The sequence below is a fragment of the Sinocyclocheilus rhinocerous genome, unplaced genomic scaffold, assembly GCF_001515625.1.
Source record: "Sinocyclocheilus rhinocerous isolate Xijiao unplaced genomic scaffold, SAMN03320098_v1.1 scaffold87, whole genome shotgun sequence".
NCBI classification, from domain to species: domain Eukaryota; kingdom Metazoa; phylum Chordata; class Actinopteri; order Cypriniformes; family Cyprinidae; genus Sinocyclocheilus; species Sinocyclocheilus rhinocerous.
The window spans coordinates 876,288-902,293 of record NW_015650709.1 but is presented as its reverse complement, the minus strand read 5'-3'; the positions used below and the strand labels follow the sequence as shown (position 1 = coordinate 902,293).

The window sequence follows — 26,006 nt, the reverse complement described above, 5'->3', positions numbered from 1 at the left end:
TAATGTCAGACATATGGCGACGGGTCGCCAATCGGGAACCGTAAACACCCGGATGAGGGTTATAAGCCTCGCAGGTTTACGAGGTGCGCATGCGTGGATTCAGCCATTCTGATTGGTGCATTTGACTACAAGCTGTGGTGTAATGCATGTGTAATCTTGCACTCGCATACTTTTTATAGACAGATAGTCCTGTTTCTGCTATCGAAGCATTTATTGTTGTTCCCTTTACTATCCCCTTTACTATCAGTACATAAATTATCAGTATATCTCCCTGATTACTGCATGGTTAAACTACTCGTCCAAAGTATTTTCTATGAGGGGATTTATGTCTCTTCATCACCATCATCATCGCTTCCATCTTCATCAGCTTCCTCCTCTCTGACATTACTCAGGGAACAGCTCAGGATCACTCTCCTAACCTCTTGTTTCTCGGCTGTGTTGTGGACGGGAAGAGAAAGAGAAAGTGTGTATACAGTATGTGAAAACTTCTACATCAGTAGTTCTCAAACTTGGTGGATTAAAAGAATAGTTCAAAATGAACATTCTTTTATCATTTACTCAGCCTCAAATTATTCCAAACCTGAATCTTTTTCTGCTGAATCCTCTGTTGTGTTCAGCAGAAGAAAAAATTCAGGTTTGGAATAATTTGAGGCTGAGTAAATATTAACAGAATGTTCATTTTGAACTATTCTTTCAGAAGAAAGAAACCTGCACAGGTTTATAGTATTGCATTTCCAGATATGCATGGCTTGCCAACTGGGGGCGCTCTTTTTCAAAATAAATAAATATACTGTTATATATTGTGCTTAAAATTAAAAGAAATTAAATTAATTAAAAAAATTATTGTGCTTAAACTTCTTTCCTCCTTAAAAAGATGGAGGCAAATGATTCGCTGTGGCGACCCCTGAAGGGAACAGTCGAAAGGAAAAGAAGAATTGTGCTTAAAATTATGGAAGCCCTTAAAGGCCATGCATTATATTTTTTTCTTTATTTGTTATTTTCTTGTGATCTCAACAAAGTTTATTTTCTCTTCACCTCAACATAACAAATAGTTGTTTATTGTGATCTCGACTCGATTTTCTCATGATCTTGACATAACGAATGTTTGTTTTCTTCTGATCTCGACAAAAAAGAAATAGTTTGTCTTGTTATCTTGACATGGAAAGCTGTTTTCTTGTGATCTTAACATAAAATAGTTGTGTTCTCATTATCTCGAGATAAATAATGAACTTGTTTTCTCATGTTCTACAACAAAATAGTTGTATTCTTGTGATCTCAAGTTTTTTTGTGATCAACAACAACAAAAAAAGTTGTTTTCTTGTGATCTCGACCTTAATTTTCTTGCAATCTCGACATAAGTTGTTTTTCCATGATCGTGTCATGTACAAAGAACTTGTCGATCATCTTGACATTTAGTTCTTGTACCTCTGGGAGTGTTCGGTGGCTTCAGAATCTGTTTATTTAATGTTTTTGAAGGAATAGATGACTCGAAGTCCTAGCGTAGTCATTTGGATTAGGGTGTGTGTTGGAAAGGTTGACTAGACTCTCATACACACAAAGCAACTTGTAGGCAAGCCAAGAGGATCTTTAGGGGGTCTGGGACACTGGAGCTGAACAATACTAACCCGCCACGACTCGTTTGCCTTCTCAGTTTAATCATATTAATGACATCCTGCACCAAATATGACAACCTGCAGCTTTTATTAGGGTTACGAGTGAGGTCTTGATATCTTCATGCCCATATTAACAAAGAAGCTCAAGTATCCAAGTGTGGCTTGCACATAAAACAAATCCTTATCCCACTGTGCATTTGAGCATATAGATGTGGTTTATTTGTGCATCATTGATGGAGTACTGATGTTGGCTTGGAATTCTGCTGTGCAAGACTTTGGCTCATGATGAAGTGTGTTGTGGGTTAATTCAGATGCGAACCCTCCACGCATTAAAGCCGAACCTCCACCCTGTTCCTCCAACAATATACTATACCTCTCCTGAGTTCATCCACACACCCTGTCGTGTCAGTCAATCATCACCACACCCAGACCTCCCAAATGCAACAATGACCTCATGAAAACTTTTTATCTGGGTTTCCTCTTTCCTGCTTAGACGGAATGAATGTGACCTCAGACCTGGAAGAGCAGAAATCTGCATGCCATTTGCGCATAAACACCCACTGATTTGCTTACAGGAATAAGTGTTATTAATGTATTTGAGCATGTAACGTTACGGTTACTAGGGTTTTCTAAATGGTTTGTACGGTTTCAGCTGTTTTTGTCCATATACTGAAAGTTAATGGGGTTCATAAAAACTGGAACCCATAGATTTTCATTGTAGATTAAAGACATTTCTCTAAACATTTTCTTTTGTGTTCCACAGAAGAAAGGAAGTCATATTGGGCTGGAATTTGACGGTGAGAAAATAATGATAGAATTAGAACTATCAATTTAATTCTTGGTTTGATTAGTAGTACCCTTGTTAAAAAGAAGTGAGCTTAAATGTGCACATGTAGTGTACTTCAAATCTTAAAAGTATATTCTTAAAGATCCGTACTTGCACAGAATGTTATATTAAAGGGGTCATATGATGCGATTTCAATTTTTCCTTTCTCTTTGGAGTGTTACAAGCTCTTGGTGCATAAAGAAGAACTGTAAAGTTGCAAAGACTAAAGTCTCAAATCCAAAGAGGCGTTTTCATATTTAAAGGATTTGCCATTGACGATTCAAACGCGAGTTTTGAGCAGTGTAGAGTAGTGCTTGTTGTTTGTCGTTTCTCCAATCACAAATGCAGACATGGTTTTATGTTTACGCAGCGCGATACGCAACGCAACGTCATTTTTAGCAACATCATATGACCCCTTTAAATAAAAGGCCACTTAAGTGTACACTTTCACATGAATGTGTTTCAAAGTATTCTTAATGTCAAATTAATAGTTTTGCTTTAAAGTACATGTAAAATCAATAAGAAACAGAGAATAAGACAATAGAAGTAATTATGGAGTTACATATAACAATGTATTAAGTCCTACTTGAGTGGGCAAAAAAGCACATTTAATATAATTTTAAACTGTAATGTTTTTTTATTGCAATTAACATGCGGTTAAGTTCTGAAAATACTACATTTAGTTTGCACTTAAGCATATTCTTTTGAGGTATATTATTTAAGTATACACAAGGGTAAAAGTGCTAATAATAATATTAAATATAAATTTACTGTACATTCTGACCTAGAGTAATTTCCCACTATGTAAAACATGTTTTCAATCATATATTGCAACATAAAAAAAAAAAACATACGCCAGACATCTGGTGAAGGGGAGTTGTATATCAGGTGACAATGATTTATTGTATCTTAACCATTTATGGTTGCATACTGTATTGTATACCACACAGTGAAGTACAGAATGTAAAACATTGCATTGTGAATTAGCAAATCCATGCACAGCAAATTATTTTAGAGCAAGTTTATTTGAACTATTTAACACAAAATGTGAAATTTTACACATAAATGCAACATACAAAACACTGTAACTCATCCAGGAGTAATCATAAGTAAGTGTGACTATAATATTAAATATCTGGGGATGATAAATCTGAGGTTTTATAATAGGAATATTGTAACACAACTTATTCTTGGAAATATTTACAATGAGAATGAAATACTTTACAAAATGAATAGCTAAAATAATGAAATGTACATAACATAACACAAAATTCCATCCCCCTCAAATTGATATTTTGTTGCTGTTAAGAGATTATATTTAGCAAATTTTGTAACAATAAACATTACTACATAACGCTGTGCAAAACCATTCAGGATACACTTTATGTTTGTTGATCCTTAACTGTACCATTTTTTTTGTACTGCGGTAAACATTGGGGCCTGATTATGAGCTACATAAAAATGAGACATGCATCGCCTTAAAGTCCTCAAACTGTTGAGGGTAAAAATATATTCTCAAATCATGTGGACTCGTTTTTATGGAAGCTTATTATGGAAGCCATGCAATAAAAATATAAAAGATAGTTGCGACCTTTCATAATTTTTTTTTTTGCAGTACTGTAGTTTACATCTTGCGCTTTTGACTTTTTTCTTGGAATTCTAAGTTTCATTCTTGCAATTTTGACTTTTACTTGGAATTCTGAGTTTATATCTCACAATTCTGTCTTTTTTCCATAGAATTCGGAATTAACATCTCAACTTTTTTAAGACGCCTGACCGAACGCACATGCACAATTTTCAGAGAATAGTCACAATTTTGTTACATAAACTGTTATATAATCTGTTATATAATCTGTTTCCATAGTTTAACACTTCATGCTTAATCACCATACCAATAAAGAAAGCAATGTGCTCCTATAAATGGTGTATTTCCCTATACATTCAGATTTTAGACAGAACTTCACTGGCCCACAAAGTGAATATTGTAGGTAATCTGATGGCCATTGTCCCAGGCATACAGCAGCTTATCTTTGGGATTGTAGTCCACTTGGGTCACAAAAGCGTACTCATTAGTGAATGGCAAACGTGGAGCGGCCTCCGTGTTCGTGTGCGTATCGTAGGCGTACAAAATCTCACCCTCTTTCTGGTTGTAGACGTCAACGGCGTACAGCACACCACACACAATGAAGCAGTTTCCGTACGAGTTGCGCTTCAGCCCAGTCCTCCATGTCGTCTCCTTCTTCATGGACAGGTCGCTTGGGTCCAGCTTGCTGATGACGATGACTTCGTGTTGCGAGTAGTCATAATCCAGCGCTGGGTAGATCACCCAGAGGCCGCTCTCGTCTACGGCAAAATCGATGTCTGAATGTCCTCGCCATTTCCAGGGTGTGGTGTCCTCATAGACAGCGTCATGAAGCTGAGTCCAAGCTGCCACGAAGCGCATGCGCAAGTCATATTTGATGATGTTTTTGGTGAAGGCTCTGTTGTAATAGAAGGCACCGTTGTAGACCACATGACCGGTTCCTATCCAGTTGTAGGGAAGCTTGTAGAGGTTACTCCAGCGACCTATCATTGAGGAAGATATTCAAAAGATCTTGATTATGATTCAGTTTGTTACACTTTATTAGCTACACAGGCCATCATGGAGCAACATTCTCAACTCCATAGTGGGGGAAATTTACCAAGAATGAAGTGTGTTCACTGTTAGCGTTTTTTATTTGCTATCTGCATTGTTTTAACACCTGATTCACTAAAGACATAATTGTGCAAATTAATAATCAAATTTGCTCTGAATGCCATTTTCGCAGTGCAATTCTCCATATTGCAGGTTAATTTCCAATGCTGAGCTTGATTATAGCACTCGGATTATAGCAGTCTTCTCCATGATTTAATCTTCATTTGAATAAAATTCATAAAATAAATACAATTATTATAATAAATAAAAAATAAAATATAGATTTTAAGATGAAATTTAAATTGTATGTTATATAGGTATAATCTAATTTACATTAAAAACATTAAACATTATACATACTCATGGTACAGTGATTTTTCAGTGCCTTTTGAGCCTTGAACTGGTTTGTGCATGGTTAGTAAACAAGAACCATACAAATGGCAGAAATCTTTAGTAAATGTGCCCCTCTTTGTTTACCTTGTTTGAAATTCTCCAGGTTGCGGAACTCCACCAGGTTATTGCCGTAGTAGTAGTTTGTAACATAGATCTTGTTGTCTTTGGCCACTGGGTCCTTCATCCAGGCTCCTTCATTCCGTCCATAGCTGTGATGCTTCTCTGGCATCTCCACTGACGCCAATGTGCCCTCACAGTCTAAAGATTTACCTATTCAAAGAAATAAATATAGATCTCCATATATTTTCACACGTATACCATAAATAAAATATGGGGGGAAAAATAAAAAGTTTGAATAGATAAATACATACATAAAAATACCTTTTAAATGTTTGGGTCAGTAAGACTTTTTAATGTTTTTGAAAGAAGACTCTAATGTTCACCAATGCTGCATTTATCTGATCAAAAACACAGCAAAACAGTAATACTGTGAAATTTTTATTACAATTTAACATAACTGTTTTTTATTTTAATATATTGTAATTTATTTCTGTGATGCAAAGCTGCAAAGCCACGTAGAAATCATGCCAATATGCTGGTTTTGTGTTCAAGAAAGATTTATTACTATTTTCAATGTTGAAAGTAGTTTTGCTGCTTAATATTTTTGTGGAAACCAAGATACATTTTATTTCAGGATTCAGTGACAAATAGAAAGTTTGGTAGCACTTTACTTAAAGCCTTTATGTATAATGTATCATAAAGAGTTATTAAAGGTGATAATGTATTATAATTATTATATCTTGTGGTAAGTAATTATAAGCAAATGTAAAATGCATGGTGTAACAATAAATTAATAAGTGTTATAATGTATTAACTGTGGTTACAATTATTCATGTGATTGTACAGTGCATTATAAGGTGCATTACAAGGCATAATTAATGCATTTAAACTACATTTATAATGCATTATTCATAAAGGCTTTAAGTTAACTGTTACTGAAAGTTCAAAAGAACAGCATTTATTTAAAATAGTACTCTTTTGTAATATTATATGTTGTTGTTGCTTTTGTTCAATGTAATGCATCCTTGCTGAATAAAATAATATAATAAACTAATACTAAACTAATATAGATATAGATCTGGACACACACACACACACACACACAATATATATATACTTTCCGTACCCACTGTATATATATATATATATATATATATATTAGTGCTGTCAAACGATTAATCGCATCCAAAATTAAAGTTTCTGTTTACATAGTATATGTGTGTACTGTGATTATTTATTATGTATATATAAAAACACACACATGCATGCATGCATATATTTAAGAAAAATATGTTATGTTTATATTTTTAATATATTTATATATGATATAAATTATATGAATATAAATATATACATGTAAATATTTTCGAAATATATATTGTATGTGTGTGTATTTATATATACATAATAAATGTACACAGTTCACACACATATATGTGACCCTGGACCACAAAACCAGCCATAAGGGTCAATTTTTCGAAATTGAGATTTATACATAATCTGAAAGCTGAATAAATACGCTTTCCATTGATGTATAGTTTGTTATGATAGCACAATATTTGACTGAGATACGACTATTTGAAAATCTGGAATCTGAGGGTGCAAAAAAATCTAAATATTGAGAAAATCGCCTTTAAAAATGTCCAAATTAAGTTCTTAGCAGTGCATATTACTAATAAAAAATTAAGTTTTAATATATTTACAGTAGGACATTTACAAAATATCTTCACGGAACATGATCTTTACTTAATATCCTAATGAATCTATCATTTTGACCCATACAATATATTTTTGGCTATTACTACAAATATACCCGTGTGACTTAAGACTGGTTTTGTGGTCCAGGGTCACATATTATGTAAACGAAAACTTTTATTTTGGATGCGATTAATCACGATTAATCATTTGGCAGCATTAATATATATACTGTGTGTATATATATATATATATACAGTATATATATAATAAATCGTACCCGCTTTGTGCAAGTGTGTCTTTCCTCCACTGCCAATTGGTTTCTCTGGCGCTGGTGTGGACAGGGTTGAATTCATGATGGGCACTTCACTGGTGGTTGCTAGTGTGGTGCTTGTTGTTGTCACAGAAACAAGCGTAGTGGTTGTTATTGGCGGTACAGTCAACGTTATTTCAGACTCTTCCAAAACTAGCTCGGAGCCTCTTTTGTCCTCGGTTAGGTGGGTTTTGGCAGAGTTTTCTGAAAAGAGCATAAGGAGAAAGCCAGGGAGGGTTTGAAAGGCAGATTACAACCCTTGGCCTGAAGTTTCACCCCGAGCATTTTAGATTCCTCACATCAAAATAATTATTAATGAGATGTTGCACTCGAAGAAACTTCCTGCATTGTAACCCAGTCTCTGCCTGCAACGCTTGGATTCGACATTCCTTCACTGAGCCCATTTCATCTCATGCCATATACAACAGATCTCCGTAAGACAATGTCAGCGGAGAGACCCTAATCTGAGCATCCTCTTCCTGCACTGTGGGAGCGTCTGGAACATTAAACATGTGGACATGAGCACAGGACATAAGTACATCAGATATTCATACACACTCCATCACTGCTATCTGTCATTCAAGAACACAGGGCCAGTACTGTAATAGTTTTGGACACCTCAGCAAACTTATGATTATTTTCTCTTCCCTGCATGTCACTGCTTTATATTTGGTTCTGGAAAGCAATGGGAATGATTTCATCCCAGAGGAAAGTTCTTGCTGATACTGTTGATGAAATAAGACATACAGAGCAGCATTTCACTAAAATAACTCAAGTTATTGCCTCTCAGGAGATGCATTTATTACCCGAGAGGAACTTATGGATCCACTATACTGTAGATGAGAAGGGAAGGGAACCACCTTTTCCTAACCATGGGCTACTCTGGTGTTCACAATTAAGGATTTTAATGAGAAATAAAATATAAGAGGAAAGGGATTGTGGAGGAATTTTATAGAGGATATGTCGGAGATCCAGTCTCGCTTACGAGAGGCTCGTGAAATATAAACTATAAAATGCTTCTCTTGACTTTCTGCTCTTGTACCTCCTGTAAGGTTTTATAGTCATACGGCGCACTGGAACACTTTAAAGCCTGGGCTCACAAAAAACTACAGGTGCAAACAACCTGTCCTCAAAAACTTAATATAAATAGCAAAAAAAAAAAACAATACAAATTTTAAACTATTTTTTGAAGAAAATGTGAGTGGTGATTTAAAAAAACTGCTGCTACAATAATACATGTTGCTAAACACTGGAATACACTACATTAATTTTTGCCCAGATTTTTGCACTGATTTTCAGTCTAGACAAGTTGATGCTACTTGCTGAAAGTCAGAGCCAGTCTGCAGATTGGAGTTGACAGATTCCATAGAAAATCGTGTAGTTTATGATGGTCATAGGTTACGATTTTTTTTATCTTAAGATCCATTCCAGTCATTGGATTTCAAGCATATTATGATTTCAATGTGAGTTTGTTGTGATCGGAACAACTTTACAGTCTGGTAGTGTGTGATTCTCAGTTGTGTAGTGTATGATGGCCAGTTTTTCCTCTGTGACTGTTTACAAAGTCGACAAGTGTATGATGTCTAGCATTTTAAAATCTGGTCAGGTTGGCGTCAATAGCCTCGTGGTAAGTGCACCGGAATATTGCGCAACTGTGCTTGTGACGACCAAAGTTCGATTCCCGTCTTGAGGTCCTTTGCTGATCCCGCTCCCCTCTCTCCACCCAATGCTTTCCTGTCTGTTCTCTACTGGTCTGTCCATTAAAGGCATAAAAAAGCCCATAAATACAACTTAAAAAAAACCTGATCAGATTTTAAAAGTTGTGTAGTGTATTCCAGCCTTAAGGTATTTTGCTGTGTTCTTGGTGGTTGCTTGGGTGTTACTAGGTGGTAAAAAGGTGTTTTGGATTGTTAATAAGACAATGCAAGGAGGTTGCTAGGGTGTTCTGGGGCCGGTTGCATGAACTTTTTGTAACTTAATTTACTATGTTAAGACAGTGTATGAAGTACGAGTCTAACCAACTAGCAGCTAGCCAAGAGGTAATCAGTCTTATGCTTTGGATTCAACTTGGACTAATAATCATACCGTCATACACTACGTGATTTTCTATGTAATCTGTCAACTCAATCTATAGACTGGCTCTGATATTCAGCAACTAGTGTCAACTTCTCCAGAATGTCAGTTGGAACAAAAAACTGGGCAAAAGTCATCTTAATGTGTTCTGAGTAGTTGCCTCAAGTCTCTATGATGTTCAAGAATATAGAAGTGTTTCACCCATTTTATCACCCACAGTAAACCCAATTGCTTTTGGCTCTACACTGAGGTGGTTTTCAGAAAGCATTAATTGAACACAGATGTGATGTGCACGGTCTCCATACCTCTCTCTCCTCTCCCTGCTGAATGTGACTCAGAGTTGTCTGTCTTGGACGCTTTGTAGTATGTGATCCCCCTAATGACTCCCGCCTGGTGCACTAAGGGCTTGGTTTTGCTGGTGGGATCTGGCTTCGCAGGTTTTGATGCTTTGGCAGGAGCCTCTTTCTTGGGCTTGACGGGTTTCTCTTTAGGCTGTTTGGGTGGAGGTTTGACAGCTGGGGGTTTCTTGTTGGGTGGTTTTATGACCTCCTTGGACTTTTTACTCTCTGTGCCCTGGAATCATACAGTTTTAAATTACAAGACTGATTTTGTGCATTTGTGTGTGTGTGCCATTTTGCTGGAGAAAGTGTGTTTTACCTGTGCTTTACTGTCAGAGGCGGCGTCCTTCTGTAACAGCTGAAGTCCCAGGCTGGAGATCTCTTTCTTGATGCTCACCATGATGTCAGAGTAGTTCTCGTAGCGTTTCAGCTGATTGGACAGATTTACTACGCTGTCCCTCACAAACTCATTCTCCCTGGTAAGGTTTGTCTTGACGGAAATGTTACGCCCCTTACCATACTGATGCCGTGTCCCGCGCAACAAGACAAAAACAATAAACCCCATTACAAACGAGGCATTTGTTGCATCCAGTGGGGACATATTTACGGAATTTAATTACTTATATTGTCTTTTTACACGTTGCGTTGTGAATCGCGCCGCATAAACATAAAACCATGTCTGCATTTGTGATCGGAGAAACGACAAACAACAAGCGCTACTCTACACTGCTCAAAACTCGCGTTTGAATCATCGGTGGCAAATCCTTTAAATATGAAAACGTAATTACAGGTTGTGAGTCAGAACAGCCGGCATTGTAGGTTCAGGAAACAGTCCTTCGTTAAATGCGTTGCACACATATGAATATGTAAAAAGGCCTGAACCTCTTATAAAATGTGTTACACCACAACAGCTTGAGGCTGTGTATAGTAACATGTCAAAGTGAATGTTCCAAATCCACTTGTACTATAAAGTAGTTTTGTCAATAAAGTTAAACTTCATAAAATGGTGATGGCCAACCTCAAGAATTCAAACTAAATATGGGCTGCTTTATGTTAAATTTATTTAAATAATTTAGCAGTTTTTGTAATGGTGTTACTAATGTGTGTCTAAATACAATTGAAAGAAATACTTTTTGGTCTACTACAATAACTACAACGAGTTGTAGTTATACATTTTACAGATCTGTTGATGTGCCGCTATCCAAAATCCCTATTTTAGTGCTTTTATAAAAATTTCAGGACCTCGATTTATATTCCATCGGTGTCACTGGAGCATTCTTTTAAAGGAAAGTTTTCCTCTCAAAGTCCCAAGTTCCTGACCTGAGAAAAATGTCGATTTTTACCTTAAGTAGTTCAGGAGCTTGTTTCCTGAGTTTTTCCGTTCTCCATTCATTCTCACATGGGTTGAGTGAGGAGGGAGGAGCCGTGCAGGAACATTTACAGTCGGAGCCTGAGCTGACCGTCTCCACAGTGTAAAAATCATCCACTCGCAAGCTTCCGTCACGGAGCCTGGTGCAAGCCTCAATGCTCAACGGCCGCATCACACACTTACAGCGGCAGTCTGAACCCTCAGATATCATCCTGACTGGCTCCGGCTCACCGAAAATCTGACAGAGACAGAGAATGTGAGAAGGTCAAAAGAATATATATACTGTATATATGAAAAAATATAAAACATGCTTTTGAAACACATTTGTGGCATATTAGTGATGATATATACACTACCATTCAAAGGTTTGGAGTCGGTAAGTTTTTTAATGTTTTTGAAATAAGTTTCTTATGTTCACCAAGGCATTTATTTAATCAGAAACTAAAACAGTAAAAACAGTAGTATTGTCAAATATTCTTACAATTTAAAATAACTGGTTTCCTATTGTAACACTTTTAAAAATGCAATTTATTCCTGTGATGACAAAGTTGATTTTTTTCCCCCAGAATTTTCACATGAACCTTCGGAAATCAAGAACATTTCTTATTATTATCAATGTTAAAATGTGCTGCTTAATTCATTGTTTTTAGGATTCTTTGATGAATAGAAATATCATTTATTTGTTTAACATTTATTTGATATAGAAATCTTTTGTAACTATGTAAGAGACTTTACTGTCACCTTTGATCAATTTAATTTTTCATTGCTTAATAAAACAATTTATTAAAAAATAAAAAAAAGCAATCTTACTGACCCCACACTTTCAAATTTGAATTAATTCAAGTGCCAGTGGAATGACATGTGGTGCAATTGGGAACAAAACAAGAGTTTAACCCTTTCATGTCCCTCTTAAATCATCAGTTTAAAGCCTTTCTGCACTTTAGTATATGACCAAGCGAAGAGCTGCTAATTTACCTTGAAGAGCGTAACAGACTTTGCCTGTCGGCTTGAGCCCTGATGCTCTGGAAGTGATCAGCCGTTACACTGTGGCCCATGAGGAACCCACTGCAGTGAAACTTTACCAGGCCCTATAACATTTGTCCACAATTTGAACTCCCTACCTTCACACACACATACTTTTGCTTGATGGATCTATGCCATTTTACATCCATTTCAAATCATATCTCTATAGTTCCAAGTTACACAACACACACAAAAATCTATCTAGTTATCTGCATTTTATGAATCAAGACCACCTTTGGAGAAGACACAGAAAAATACTATTTTCTCTCTCTCTCTCACGCACGCATCTGTTGTCAGTTAGCACTAGCTTTTACCATGCCACTGGCTTTGAAGACAGCCTTGGGTTTGAGATTCCCATAAATTCATCCCAGCGATGGGACCTGAGTGGATTTGCACCTTCTCTCATAAACAACTTGTTTTAAACCACATCCTGCAGCACCTCACAGTTTGACAGAACATCTCTCATTTCTCAATAACAGCCTCGCATGACATCCAGTGGGTTACATGTGAATATCATTTACAGAGTATGTACTGTACTTGCGCCATAAAGCAATAATTGGACTGATTTGAGGCATCATAAAAGCCAGGTGTTGTTGAATATGGAGGTTGACCATATATGGTGCCTTACTCTCCAAGATGGCAGCCACATGTACTTCAAAAAGCTGCTTTCGTAATACCTACCTGACACTGACAGCACTAATAAATCCAGCTTCATGAACAGTAGCAGTAAAAGCGAAAAAGACTATGTGGAGCCACAGGGGCAGAACCCGCAGAACGGACAAATGCGCAATGATGGCATACGATTGAGAAACAAGTAGTAAATGATGCACAGATGTGCTGTTTTTTTCTCTGACTGCCAAAACAACTTGCTGCTGTTGAGTATGTAAGACAGGATCGTAGGAACAATCTGAAAAGTTACAAGACATTATTTGCTTGGCTCATGAATAGGAATTAGCTGGCATAAGGCTCTACTACTCTACCAATTGACAGAAGCTCTGTTTAGTTTTAAAGAAACAGTACACCCAAATATGAATAATTCTGTCATTATTTACTCACACTCATGTTGTTGTAAAACTGTATGACTTTATTTCGTCTGTGGAAGAAAATTAAATATTCAGATATGTTTCATCTGTTTTTGAAAGTCAATGGGGTCCAAAATTGGTTTGGAATGACATGAGGGTGAGTAAACCATGGGTGAACTATCCCTTTAAGACCATTACAATCTCAAGGATGGCTTTAGTGTATTTACATTCCTTTCTGGTGCATTAATACATAAAGACAGTATGACCCTGCATAAAAGTTGAAACACTACGACCTACTGTATTTGATTGACATGTGGCTCCGCCTTCATCTAACAGTGGCCCTTTTGCTCTCTGACTGTTTGCCCAAAGAGCTCAGAACTGTCATCTGTCTGTACTGAGATTTAGAGGTCTCTATAAATGCCCAGCCACGGCACACGTGGAACTGCTTACAGGCAGTGAAATATTTCAGCATTTCAGAAATGCTTCATTATAAGATCCGCTCCGTCTTTGAGACATCCATTTGTCTGATCTCGCAACTGCCACGTAGTCGGGTACAGTGAGGCTAAAGGCTCCCCAGGGTAAAAGGACCTTTTGGGTTTTTTCCACTCTCAAAACACTAAATAGCAAATAAAGCCACCACAGTGCTTTCCTAAACACCTGTTTGTTGTTACGTGCTGCAAGATTGTCCTGAACCATAAGGTCATCATGTGCAAAGATTGCTAATGAGGTGATTTTGTTTTTTAAATGTTGTGTTATAAGAATCTCTGGAAGAAATTATAACATTATTTCAAAACAAAACTTGTACATTACGTATGTACTTTATTAGTAATTGTCAAATTAATGAAAATATATCTGAGGTAAAATGGTAAATTATGCTTGTTAAAGGACCTCCCACTGTGGCTAAAAATGGCATCCAAAAAAAAAAGAACCAAAACATCACCAAGAACACTAAAAGGAGGAAGAATACAGAATACCTCTAAAAGGTAAGTAAATTAAAAGAAAAAAAGGTGGTAAATCATTTGCTGACATTGTTATTTTGTGTGTAATAAAATAAAATGAAATAAAATACAATTTAATACAATTGCATAAAATTGAATAAAATAATAAATGCTATATTAACTTATAATTAATTTTAGAATAATTTTAAATATTCACATGAAACCATGAGCTGCAATCACAAAAACAGTCTTCCTTTAACATTTTAAAGAAGGGATGTATATATATATATACATCTGTAAAAATACGGCACAATTTACTGTATTAGTATAACGGTTTTACTAATGTTTTACCTGTAATTTAGCATTGCACTGTGTTTAGAGTTAACAGAAATGTAATTAAGTAGCTGTATATGCTGAAACCATCTGCCAAATGAATAAATGTAGTTCTCAATCTCAACTCTATAGCCTACTCAATGTAGTTCAAATGCAAAGGCAAACCAGTTAATTAACTTAGTGTTTGGATCGAAAATCTTAATAACATGGCTTAAAGTCCAAGTCCTTCTGAAGACTTTAATCATGTAGTTCCATGACAACCACACAATAACGCACACAGGGTGCCACACAAAAACTGAGTGACTGTCAGCTTGAAGTGGAAGGATTTAATAAAGCTCTGCTGTTCTTTTGTGTAAGCTCAGACTGATAGGGGACATTAAAAAGATTTAGTCTGACAGTAATTTGCCCAACTTCTCAAAAACACATTTTATCCTCTGTTGAAATGACCCCAGAATGGCTTCCATTGTTCAAGCGAGTTAATTAGGTGAAAAGTCCTGTAACACTTGCAAACATATTCACACACACACTCAGCGTCTAGAGCATAGTGGCTTTGACAATAAGAGCCCTTGTTAACCATAATGAAAGAGTATGTTATGGTCATTTTGGTGTGTGTGTGCATCAGGCATCAAGGCATACTCAGTTCTTTGTATGCTCCATAAACTATATAATATAAGCTATAAAGTCCTAAATACTCTCTAATACATGCAATACATGTATTATATCTATATATTTGCACCATTCGGTGAGAGAGAGTCTTTAGTGAAGTTTTAGTAATCTCAATGCAAATGCAAAATGGACCACAAAATTAACTGGGCTGAATGAAGGTTGTCATATAGATTTAGATATAATTAACTAAATAAATGGCGTTCCAACAGTTGCAGGTCATACAAACAAACGTTTGTTATCTAAACCTGCCACTTGAACATTTGGTCTGACTGTAGCAGTGTACCTCACAACTGACCAAACAGGGAATGGGCTGCTATCCTGAGATAAGATAGTTGTTTTTCCAAAAATACTTGGCAGGAACAGTTGTCAACATTGGCCGCTTTCCTGAAAAGCCTCTTAACCCATTAACCTCATGCCTGGTGCAGCAGTTCAGGTTATGAGTCTGATCTCTCTTTCAATGAGGTGTTGTTGTCAATGGCTGGCTCATCTTCTTCCTTTAATCTAAGGCTTTGAAACAACACTAAAGCAAGTTTATGGCTAGAATTCAAGATGATCCCACACTAAAAGAAACATGTGAAACTGTCTAGCATTCTGAGATTACAAAGATACATCTCTTTGATGTGCACCAGGGTCACGGTTCATATCAAGTGTGCCTTCATTATTCCGCTAAACATAAAAATAAGAAAGAAAGAAAAATCCAGGGTCAATTTGGGGTCCATAGGTAGGCTACTCGAGGGGGTCTGTGGATTGATGTATAAAACATTGATCAATCAATCAATCTGTCTGTCTGTCTATCAGTAAAAGCAGCAATATTCTGAAATATTATACCAATTTAAAATAACTGCTTTCTGTTTGAATATATATAAAATGTAATTTATTCCTGATGCAAAGCTGAATTTTCAGCTTCATTACTCCAGTCTTCAGTGTCACATGATTCTTAAGAAATCATTCAAATATGCTGATTTGCTGTTTAAGAATTTTTATTATCAATGTTCAAAACCATTTCCCCTCGTCCCTAACGCCCTGGAAAATCTCCGAGGGGCGACCGTTTTCACCAAGTTGGACCTCCGCAGTGCCTACAACCTCATCCGGATACGTGAGGGGGATGAATGGAAGACTGCCTTTGTGACCCCTACTGGCCACTACGAGTATCTGGTCATGCCCTATGGACTCGCTAACGCCCCCTCCGTATTCCAGGATTTCATGCATGAGGTGCTCCGGGAGTATCTCCATCAATTCGTTATTGTCTACATAGATGACATCCTCATATACTCCCGGAGCCAGGCCGAACATCGCCAGCACGTTGCAGAGGTCCTCCAACGCCTGAGAGAGCACCACCTATTCCTCAAGGCTGAAAAGTGCACCTTCCACCAACCCACGGTGCAGTTCCTGGGGTACAACATTGATCGTACCGGTATATAAAATGTAATTTATTCCTGATGCAAAGCTGAATTTTCAGCTTCATTACTCCAGTCTTCAGTGTCACATGATTCTTAAGAAATCATTCAAATATGCTGATTTGCTGTTTAAGAATTTTTATTATCAATGTTCAAAACCATTTTACAGCTTAATATATTAGTTTTTGTAGAAACTGTGATACTTTTTTCCCCAAAATGTTTTTTTGCATTATAAATGACTTTACTACAATTCAATGCATCCTTTCTGATTTAAAGTATTAATTTTTCATTTATATATATATTTATATATATAATATAAGCCATAAAGTCCCAAATACTCTCTAATACATGCATATATGCATTATATCTATATATTTGCACCATTCAGTGAGGGAGAGAGTCTTTAGTAAAGTTCAATCTCAATGCAAAAAAAAAAAGGACAATATTGGCATCTTTTTGTCAACACAATGACGTGATGAATCAAGGATATGTTGATATAAGAACTCAACACAAGCATATTGTAACAGATAGGCCAGGCTCCGCCACCACCCAATCACAACGATCCCTCTCACCTGAGTACTGAGCACCTGCACCTGTCACTAATCAAGCACCTCATTAACCAGCCTGCATAAAAGCACACACCTCAGACACCCTCACTGTCCGGTCTCGTTTACACGTAGAGGACTCAATGACTTTGCTACTGAATTCCTTTGAATACTTCTTGCATTACTTACCTCCTGTGTTCCTCCTAGTGTCTCCTCGTCTCCAAGTGTCTCCTGTATCTCCTAGTTCCCGGATCGCTGAGGTGTGTGCTTCCCCCGTATCCCTTCCAGCCTCCATCAAGCCAAAGACTCGGATTACTCCACTCTCCATATCCTTTGCACTCTCTCACGGACCTTTCCCTCACCATCACTTCCTCCGGACCCGACACCAGAACTCACTGTGGCCTAATAAACACCTTGTATATAAACTAACCTGTTGTGTCAGACTCCCGGATGCCAGTACGTACCACGGACACAGCGCACCCCACTGATTCACTCTGCTCACTCCTTCCGAGGCACTGGCCATCCAGGGGCCAACAACACCCTCTCGCTGCTACGAGATCGCTTCTGGTGGCCCAATATGGCAAGGGACGTGAGAAGGTTCGTGCAAGGATGTCCAGACTGTGCCATGTCCAAGAGCCCGCGCCATTTACCATCTGGCAAACTTCTTCCTCTACCGGTGCCAAATCGCCCCTGGTCACACCTAGGAGTAGACTTTGTCACTGACCTGCCCCCCTCTGAAGGTAACACATGCATCCTGGTTATAGTTGACCGCTTCTCCAAATCATGTCGCCTTCTGCCCATCACTGCCCACTGCACTGGAAACAGCTGAGCTCCTCTTTAACCAGGTCTTCCGCTATTACGGAATTCCCGAAGACATCGTCTCTGACCGGGGCCCTCAGTTTATCTCCAAAGTATGGAATGCCTTCTTCAGACTCCTAGGTGTGACCGTAAGCCTCTCGTCCGGATACCATCCCGGCTATGCCCCCTTCAACGACGTGTTCTGCCCTAAACAAGCCTCCCGCTTACCACCACATCGGCCATGGGACTGCGCCATAGATCTCATTCCGGGTGAGCCAGTGCCTCGGGGAAAAATCTATTCACTATCACTTCCTGAACAGAAGGCCATGGAGAACTACATCCAGGAGGCGCTGGGTCAAGGGTACATCCGTCCATCTAACTCCCCTGCTGCATCCAGTTTCTTCTTTGTGGCCAAGAAGGACGGAGGCTTGCGGCCCTGTATAGATTACCGAGCATTAAACAACATCACCATCAAATTCCGCTATCCTCTTCCCCTCGTCCCTAACGCCCTGGAAAATCTCAGAGGGGAGAGAACTCCTTGCCATCAAGTTAGCCCTAGAGGAGTGGAGGCATTGGCTGGAGGGGGCAGCCCATCCATTCACCGTACTGACCGACCATAAAAACCTCCAATAACTCCGTGAGGCTAAACGTCTAAATCCCCGCCAAGCACGATGGGCATTATTCTTTACCAGGTTCAATTTTACCATTACTTATCGCCCTGGTCCCCGAAACGTCAAGGCCGATGCCTTGTCTCGTATTCACAGTCATGTGGAAGGCCCAGAAGAACCGGAAGGTATCATTCCACCTCAGATGATCGTCAGTCCCATTGAGTGGAATTCCCCTTCAGTGGCCTCCAACACGGCTCCCAACAACACGCTTTTAAGTTTTGATATATTTACGATAGGAAATTTACAAAATATCTTCATAAAACATGATCTTTACTTAATATCCTAATGATTTTTGGCATAAAAGAAAAATCGATAATTTTGTTTTTTTTGGCTATTGCTACAAATATACCCAAGCGATTTAAGACTGGTTTTGTGGTCCAGGGTAACATATATATAATCTATATTATATAATATTTAACAATTTATGTTAGTTGGGTCGCTGAGTTGGTTGAGAGTATGGGGGTTGTTCCCAGGGTCAAAAAAGACTGACAACCTAATTACAGTTGTAAAAAAAATAAATAAATAAAAATCAATGGTGTAATGTGTCCTAACAAAATATATCAGCATACAATTATTGTATTAATTGAACCAAACCAAGCAGTTTATCACAGCCTTGAAGACACTTTCTCATTTAGACTGAGACAAAATAACGGATCTTGATCTGAAGTCACAGCTAGACTCTCCAGCAGGACACACACAGACAGACACATGCCATTAGGACAGACGTGTCAATTAGGCCCAAACTAGCTTAGTGAGCACTTGTTGATTTTGGGGACACACAGCTACATTCCAGCTGAGCCTGTTTATGTGTCACAGCTCTCTCTGAAGCTCTAACTCTTCATTGCTCTCAGCCTCAGCCCAGCCAAGAGATGCGGGACGTTCTGGCTGAGGAAGTCAAACAGATGGTTCACGTTCAACAGAATCAGACTCTGAATCTCAGATAAATGCTACCTGATTCTAAAACAAGCTTTATTTACATCAAACTGATAATAATGATAAAAGTCTTTAAGCGTTTCAGAAGGCGGGGCATACAGGAGAAACAATAATGTACAGTATGTGGAAAATAATGTGTTTTTTTAACTTTAAACCGCATAAACACATTTCATTACACCAAATACACAAAATAATGTTCTTTTTAGCAGCATCATATGACCCCTTTAAGAACATGCAACTTTTGCATGTTTATTTTCTCTTGTGAAAAGGAAGTACACCTGAATGACTGTGTATTATGGAAATAATATACTTTAAAATAATTTACTTTAAAAGAACACATTTTCATACACTTAACTATGTAAATGAAAATGTATTCTAGTGTAAATGTATATTAAATGCAATTTAAGACTTGAGGTAAACTTGAGTGCTTTTTGATCAACTTAAGTAGGACTTAAGTACATTTCATATGCAATTTCATAATTCTGTAGCTTTGAAATATGGTTAAAGTGTACAGTTGAATAAGCATTTACGGTAAACTAAAATATACTTTAACGTAATTTCTAGGCAAACTTGTATGTCATATATATTTAATATATATTTGTAAATGCACATTTGTAATGATGAAGGTACAATGTAGTACATTTAAAATATATTAACTTTAAATGTAATATCAAATAACACACTACAGTTTAAATTATAATCAAGTACTTTACATGTGCTTTAATCTTTTAGTCAATACATCAAAATAAGTCTACTTATTTACAACTCGAGAAAAGATTATTAAAACACATTATTACATTTTTTAAAGCATACTTAAATGTGTTGAGAAACATGAAAGTGTAAACTTAAGTGACATTTTATTAATATGATGTTATTGCATGCATAGTTTTAAATATACTTTTAAGATTGGAAGTACACTACAAGTGCACAGTCAGTAAAACTGAATTCAATTCATCATTCAATAAAAAGAAGTGCACTTCTTTTACACAATGGATTATCTGCAGCTCTCCTCATTTTAAGATACCAAAACATAATCTAATGCATTTATTAATGCATTGTTACCACAGACAAGGGGTGTTTGTAGACATGATGCAAAGCTTTTTGCTTTTATAAGATGAGAGCAACAGCAATTTAATTCAAACCACCAATATTCAATAATGAGTTACATATTTATTACTAATAGTTCAGCATAGCCACCTCTTTTGCAGTAAAATAGTAAAATAGCTGTTTCTCCACTCAGTTCAGTGTGGTGCGGGCACCAGAAAGGGTTTTATACACTAGTCATTGGGACATCGATGACTCAGTTTCCAAAACGAATGTGTTTGTGATGATCATTAAGTTTTCGAAAGCATTATGGAGCGAATGTTTCAGCGAACTGGAACAATTGTGAAAATGGTACTGACCTAGAAATGGCTGACTCCCTGGACAGTGCACTGACTAACTAGGGAGCCGATTGAGACACACCCATAATTCATAAATCTAACTGGATGCTGTTTATGGTCGCCAGACAGCTTGTGACATTAATATAGATTGTATAATGGCTTTGAACATGGCTTACCCAATCAGAATTTAGCATCAAAACTCATTTTATAGCTAAAAAAAGGAATTCAAAATGTCAAAAAACGACGAGAAAGCTTAAGAAAGCACTTGAAAATGAATGCAGAGAAGCCCAATGTTTTACGCAAAGCTGCTGCAAATAGCTCAAGCAGGCAAATAAACATTAACCAAACATAATCTGCTGTGGCAGGCCATGAGTTATTATAGTGCTGGATGGACAGTAGCTGCCAACAGAAGGGCCACTAAAAGTCCAGATTCTGCTCACCACACAACCAGTGTATTTCCTGTTCATTCACTGAACATACTGAGGTCAAAGATCAGGTCTTATGTAAAGGTCTATATAAAAGAAGACTGGCATTGTTGCAGGATTCTGAGGTTCACTGTCTGGTCTGGATTAAAATATGACAGCCCTTCAGCTATGATGGCCTTCATTACTGTGCCGGCTCGGTAAAAGATGTGATGCATTAAATGGGACACAGATGTTCCCGGTTACTCCTAGTTTAAATCTTCTGGTATGAGTGTTACGACACTTTTATAAACAGGAACTGCCTCAGTCTTTGATTAGCATTGTGTGAGGTAATGTCCCATGAAACTACAACCAATAGAGTTTGAAATTAACAAAACACAGCGGCTGACCTTTCTATGCCTCTGTTCTCTTTTAGCATCAACCCTATCATTCCATCATATATATATGCATATCTTTTAATAAAATATCTATAATCTATCTATCTATCTATCTGTATATATATATATATATATATATATATAGGCATATATTTTAATATATTAATATATATTTAAATATATCATTAAATGATTCAGTTATTATTTATTTTTTATTAAAATAATGATTATGATTTGTATACTCCTCTGCTATTTTAGTATATTTTCATATAAAATTATAGTCTCTAAATATTATTTTATATTTTCAGTATTCATTTTAATTTGAGTTTGTTTTAGTAATTTCATTATCTGCTCTTATCACTTTTATTAGATTTTTAAAAAAATATTTTGATTTAGCTTGAATTTCAGTTTTAGTAATGTTTAGTACTTCAGTTAAACTTATTTTTTAGGTTTTAGATTTTCATCAAATTTATATTTTAATTTTAATTTAAAAAAGACAGTATAAGTCCTTATAATCCTTGATTATGTCCCCACTGGATGCAACAAATGCCTCGTTATAATGGGTTTTAATGTCTTTGTCTCAACGCGCCGGGACACGGCATCACAGTATGGTAAGGGGCGTAACATTTCCGTCACACGCTTGAGGAATTTGACCAATCACAACGCACTGGATAGCTGGCCAATCACAGCACATCTCGCTTTTCAGATCGATGAGCTTTGTGAAAATCGACGCGTTACAGTATGTGGAAAATAATGTGTTTTTTTTACCTTAAACCGCATAAACACATTGCATTGCACCAAATACACAAAATAATGTTCTTTTTAGCAACATCATATGACCCCTTTAAAGAGTTTTAAATATTAGTCCGTTTTATTCTAAGAGTATGTAAGATGGTTTTCAAAAAAATATTAATAGTAGGCCTAAACGGTTGGCTTTTTCTGTGGTGATTTGCGTGTGTTTACACTGTGTGCTCCTGAGTGTGACCTAAAACATGGCGGAATCCAACGCGGCGTGACGTAGATTCCCATTCTCAGGGATGCTACAGTTATGGAGGCCCCTCCTCAAAGCACAAGGCCCTAGGCAATCGCCTGCTCTGCCTATAGCTAGCGCCGGCCCTGGGCAGGATTCAGGCAGCAGATGGTAGTTGCTCAAATGTTTTATTTAAAAAAAAAAACGTTGAAAGTGACCGACTGAAAGGGAACTATATAAGAACACTTTGGAACAATCACATTCTGATTAACAGAAAAACCCAAAACAAGACACAGGAAATAGGAACCGCAAACAACAAACATAAAAGTCTAGAGATGACACCGGTGATCTGTAACACCCATTAGAAATTAGAGATTCTTAGTCCCTCTTTGATGTCTATTGCTTACGATGTTAGGGGTTGTATTAAGATGAATAATCGGAGACTTCAAGAAACGTAACACCATAATTCAGCCGTGATTGAATGTCATAAGAATTCACCTTTTGATTGTTAGACTTATTTTTTAGGTTTTAGATTTTCATCAAATTTATATTTTAATTTTAATTTATATTATTATATATTTCATATTTTATATTTAATTTTAGCTTTGAAGATGATTTAGTGTTAGTTAACAATAACACTGTACACACATGTATTCAAGTGTAAAAAAAATATGCGTTTTACTTGATTTTTACACCATATCAGGTATTATATCAAAAACATTTTTGAAATAAACCCTCTACTAGATGGCAAATTAATGCCTAAATAACAAATACATTTGTCACATTGGTTTGTGATTTTTTGGGTTTCACTCAATTTTCAGTTAATTATTCCACATTAGTAACAGGTTTTGTTATCACAGCCCTGTCTATGCTGTTTTAACCTCCTCACCTCTTCACACATTTAACCAAAAACAAAGACATTTAAAAAATTTCACAACAGTATACAATTAGTTAGGGTTACTGAGTTGGTGACTATCATTTACAGAGTCAAGACCTCTCTCTCTCTCTCTCTCTCTCTCTCTCTCTCTCTCACACACACACACACACACACACACACTCACACCCAGTCATAAGAGGGTAGGGCATGCTTCTGTGGGACTGACAGGGCTGTTCTTAAGTGCTACAGCTGTGTAAGCAGACATCTATTGTTTTTAACCCCAGCAGAACTCAACTCCAATTACCATACTAGGCATCGAGCCCAAAACACACTCACGCACCCAATCAGGGTCAGTTTTGAAACAAATGAGGTTTTCTGAGGAAATGACGGTGGTTCTGTCTATCCAAAAACTTTATTGAAGGACATCTGTCTCTGGTTGTATCAGCTGCCCTGTTAACACAGCTGAGGTTTGAAAAACTCACTCATCTGAGTCTAAAACAAGGTCAAACAGAACAAAATCAACAGCGTGTTCGGCTACTTCACAATTCAGTACGGTGTTTTATGGTGTATTGTGCATGTAAACTAAAACATGCTGCTTAGCATTGTGGCCAGTTCTCACAGTGTTAACCCAAAAAAGCTGGACTGGAATTACAGTAAGGTCAGGGGTCTAAAATGGCAATTAAATTTTATTGCCATGCCATCTCAAGGATTAAAGATTGGAATGTTCTGGCAGTGCCATGCAGGAGTCATTTAGCCAGCGCATATGTGCCAAAATATGTTGCCTGCAGCTCTGGGAGGGGAGGTTGTGTGAGAAAGCTGATTTGTTAAGTGTTGTTTGACTTATTCTGAGTGATCTGTCTGTGAAACTGAGTGTGAAAACCCCCATTCTCCCATATGGGCTTTTCTGTCCAGTTGCACCACTCACATACTCCGATCTGGACGCTATGAACATGTACAAGTCCAGTGATGCAAATCCCAGCGCTGTTGGACTAAATATCAGCACTCATGGAAAGGCATTTGGCCAATCAAATTCAAGGACCATAATAAACTGTTGTATTGTCACTATATAATATAATATAATATAATATAATATAATATAATAATATAATATAATATAATATAATAAATCCCTATCATTTTTTTTCTTCTGTTTTTATGTTTTGCTCACCAAGGCTGCATTTATTTGATCAAAATACAGTATTTATTTGATTAAAATAACAGTGGCATTGTTTATTTAACCAAACAACTTTTCTGTTTTCTAGGTTTACTATTTTATTATATTTTAAAAATGTAATTCCTGACATCGGCAGAGCTGTGTCAGATCAATCCTGAAAACAGTCTGCTGTTTTTTTCTTTCAGGATACTTTGATAGAGATCAGAGTAACTGCATTTCTTTAAAATAGATTTTTGCAACATTATAAATATATTTACTGTCATTTTTGCATCAGTTTAATGCGTACTTGCCTAAGAAATGTGTTAAAAAATACATTAATAAATAAAAACTTATTGACCTCAAACTTTTGAACGGAAGTGTACAATGATTTAATGCAGGTTTCGTGTTCCCGGATCCTTTAATAAGACAGATCAACATTATACATTTGACCTCGTAGAATTTCACGTTTCATTAACGCTGATTACAGGATATGTCATTTCACAATCCCCAGATGAACTTCATTTCAAAATCTCACGATTTTCTGCAAATACAGACACTCCCTTTCATTGCTATTACAAAATCAAGAAAATGCTGTCTGCTCTCAATAATTTGGCAGGAGATTTGAAGTCCAGTCTTCAACTCTTCCAGAAACACCATTCGCAACACACGAATGGAATGTCAAATGCTAAAGACAAATGAATCTAGTTATCAGATGATAAATGTACTTGTCAAATAGGTTATTGAAACGAGATCGAACCAAACCGAATGAAATCATACACCAATAATCATGCTAAGCTATTGCAAACCCGCATTTAGTATTCCGAGATGTGCGTAAAATGTAGTAGGCTAAGTGTGTTGTTCAAAATAAAAGAAAATACACATGAAACGCATCTTACCTTGCTCATAGCTCTTGCATCTCTTGCCAAAAGCAGCACATAAGTTAAAATACTTGCGTAGATCCACATTTTTCATGAACTAACCCAAGTCACTTTTTTGCACAGCTTCCACCTGATGATATGATTCGGCGTCTCTGAAAGCACCTGTATCCTCAGCCTGGAATTATGAGTCTAGATCCGCTAGAACACAGGTTTACGGCTCCATGATTACAGGTCGGTGCCATGCAGAGTTGTGTATGTTGTGACGCGCAG

The 26,006-nt window shown here is 37.0% G+C and overlaps 1 pseudogene; it reads right to left on the bottom strand.

Annotated features, from left to right (window-relative positions):
• Positions 1-4,277: 4,277 nt before the first annotated feature.
• On the bottom strand, positions 4,278-26,006 carry LOC107712487 (olfactomedin-like protein 2A; annotated as a pseudogene).